This window comes from Arachis ipaensis, chromosome B09, assembly GCF_000816755.2.
Source record: "Arachis ipaensis cultivar K30076 chromosome B09, Araip1.1, whole genome shotgun sequence".
Lineage (NCBI taxonomy): Eukaryota > Viridiplantae > Streptophyta > Magnoliopsida > Fabales > Fabaceae > Arachis > Arachis ipaensis.
In genome coordinates this window covers 61348245-61351135 of record NC_029793.2, presented here as the reverse complement: position 1 = coordinate 61351135, position 2891 = coordinate 61348245, and the positions used below count along the sequence as shown (strand labels likewise).

The window sequence follows — 2891 nt, the reverse complement described above, 5'->3', positions numbered from 1 at the left end:
TGCCTTTCATTTCCAGCTTGGCATGCCATGCCTACTCCTTCAAGTGGCACGCTCGTCCCTCTCTCAACCTTGGCATGCCACGCTTTCGAACTCAAGTGGCATGCCCTCGGTCTTTCTCACTTCTCTTTGCCTCTGGAAAGTTGTACTGGCGTGCCATGCCCTTGCTCTATGCTTGGTTAGACTTCTCTGGAAAGTTGAACTAGCGTGGCACGCCCAAGGTCTGGCGTGCCATGCCCCTTTTGTGAGTGAGTGGTTCCTCTGTTTGGCGTGCCATGCCACGAGCTCAAGTGGCACACCCCAATGCTTTTCTCTGAATGACACTGGCGTGCCATGCCTGGTTGCTCAAGTGGCACGCCTAAATGAAGAATGGTGAATGGCGTGCCACGCCTTCGATACCAAGTGGCAAGCCCCATGTAATTGGCCTCCTTCATCTTCTCTGGAAACTTATACCAGCGTCCCATGCCTAAAGGCTGGCGTGCCACGCCCATGATCTTGTCTTGGTTCCAGTAGTTAGCGTGCTACGCCTCGGTCTTCAAGTGGCACGCCATAGTGAAATGCTAAGGTTGGCGTGCCACGCCTTCGATACCAAGTTGCATGCCCAGTCCTTGCTCTTGGTCCTTTGTGCATTGGCGTGCCACGCCTGGTTGCTCAAGTGGCACGCCAAGTCTTCAATTGCCTTCAGCCCCTTCTCTGGATTGTTGTACCAGCGTGCCACACTATGCTGCTCAAGTAACACAATCATGGATTTATGAACTCTTCAAGCTTGGCGTGCCACGCCTGGGTTCTCAAGTGGCACTTCCAAGTGACTTTTTGGGGCTGGCGTGCCACGCCTTCGACACCAAGTGGCACGCCATAGTGAAGGTTCTTCTTGGAATGGTGAGTTGGCGTGCCACACCCCTTTGCTCAAGTGGCACGCCCATAGTAATTGATGGGCCAGGCGTGCCACGCCCCTTTTATGTCCTCCATTTGGCTCTCTGGAATTTTGTATTAGCGTGCCACGCCCAGTCTCTGGCGTGCCACACCCACATGCTTGCTTGGACTTCTTCTCTGGACTTTAGTACTGGCGTGCCACGCCTAGCTCCTGACGTGCCACGTCAGTGCATTTTTGTGGCGTTTGCTTCAAGTGGCATGCCAGTTTCACACGCCCAGCTTCTTGTTTGTCTTCTACCTAATTTTTGATACTTTTCTCACCTGAAATTCAGCAGAACTCATCTCAAAGTAGTGTACCATAATATTCATCAAATAATGCATGAATTGTACAGATCAAATGAGATTTATGCTCTTTTATGGTCTTCTTTAAGCAAGAAAGAAGGGTAGATGATGCAAGTCATCAACCACCCAAGTGGAAAAATGATGATCAACAAGAAGACGGGTGCAACAGCAAGGTTTGGGACCCCGGAATTCATTCTAGCAATCAAAACTCTTGGGGCCTTGTCTCTTACTTTAACTTGCTTGAAGGCTTTATGCAACTAGTATGGGATCCCAGAGGCTATTGGAATTTCAAACATTGGTGGAGATTCCTGGATGAGTTCAAACATAAGCCACCATGACAGGTAACTCACCAAATGTCCAACTTAAGGACTCTAACTAAAAGTGCTAGGTTGGAGACAACCCACCATGGTATGATCGTCCTTTTTCAGTCTTAGCTTTATTTTATTTTGTTTTATTCCTAGTTTTATTTTATTCTATTTTTCTTAAAGTTCATTCATAATGTCTGCATCAGCATCTGTATTTCGCATTTTGCATACTCCATAAAAGAAGGGGGGTAACCCACGCGTGCGCGTAGGCCACGCGTGGGCGTCGATTCCCAATTTTACTATCCCATCCAACGAATAGAAAGTTGTGATGGAATCGTGCAGCTGCTGCGCTCTGCATATACTTTGACCCACGCGCACGTGTCAACGACCCATGCGCGTCCTTTGGAACTTGGGAAATCCACGCGTCCACGTCAAGCACGCGCATGCGTGGATAGGACAATCGGCGTAAATTGGTGTTTGATCTGAGAGTTGTGCTGCCCTTGTGATGGAACTGTGCTAGAGGCACAAAATCATTCCACGCGTATGCATCCCTGACGCGTGCGCGCTATTTCGCTTTCAGACCACCCATGCGTACACGTGGGTGCCGCTTACGCGTCGAACGGCCAACTCAGATGTCACGCGTACGCGTGATGCACGTGTGCGTGTGACGCCCCATTTTTTAATTCTTTCTTTTTTTTCTTCTATCTTCTCTCCCTCTTGCCTCCTCCTTTCTTACTTTCTTCTTCTTCATCTCTTTAACTTCTCATCATTCTCCCCCTTCATTCTATTTTACTTAATTTAATTGCATTCTATCATTCATTGCATTTTAATTTTGTGCATATTTTTATTTTCTCTTCTAAATTTATCATTTTTTTCCATTGGTGTTAAATTTTCTTATTCAACTGTTACATCTTTTCTTGCATTACTCTCGTGCTTCATGACTAGTTCTATTCCGATTAGGAAATATTATTTAAGTCAATGCTAATCTTTTATGATAGTTGTACTCCTTTTGCATTGACATGAATTTAATTGATATGCCATTTGCTTCTTCTATTTTGTCCCTTGCATGTTGTAGCTACCATGTAATTGAGACCCTCACTATTTGGCATCCACCCAACTATATTTTATTTGTTTTCTATCTTTGTTTTTAGGTTACTTTTCTCCTTCTTCTTCTTCTTTCAAGATGGCCACCAAAGAAGGGATAGGAAAAGCTTCTCAATGGGGCAACAAACAAGTCTATCTGCACAATCTTTGAAGAAAAGCATCAGTTGGAGCAAACCGTCCACTTGCATATCTTAGCATGCACCGAGGACGGTGCAATCTTTAAGTGTGGGGAGGTCGATACTAACTTCCGTGGGTTAGTTATTTCCTATT

The 2891-nt window shown here is 45.9% G+C and overlaps 1 long non-coding RNA gene across 1 annotated transcript in view; it reads right to left on the bottom strand.

The window, feature by feature from the left end:
• LOC110266473 overlaps positions 1-765 on the bottom strand; it is an 18470-nt gene extending 17705 nt beyond the window's left edge. Inside the window, exons 1-2 of the long non-coding RNA XR_002353879.1 lie at positions 755-765; positions 639-640 (exon numbers count right to left, since the gene is read on the bottom strand). This is a non-coding gene — a long non-coding RNA (uncharacterized LOC110266473). The remainder of the gene's footprint in view (positions 1-638; positions 641-754) is intronic.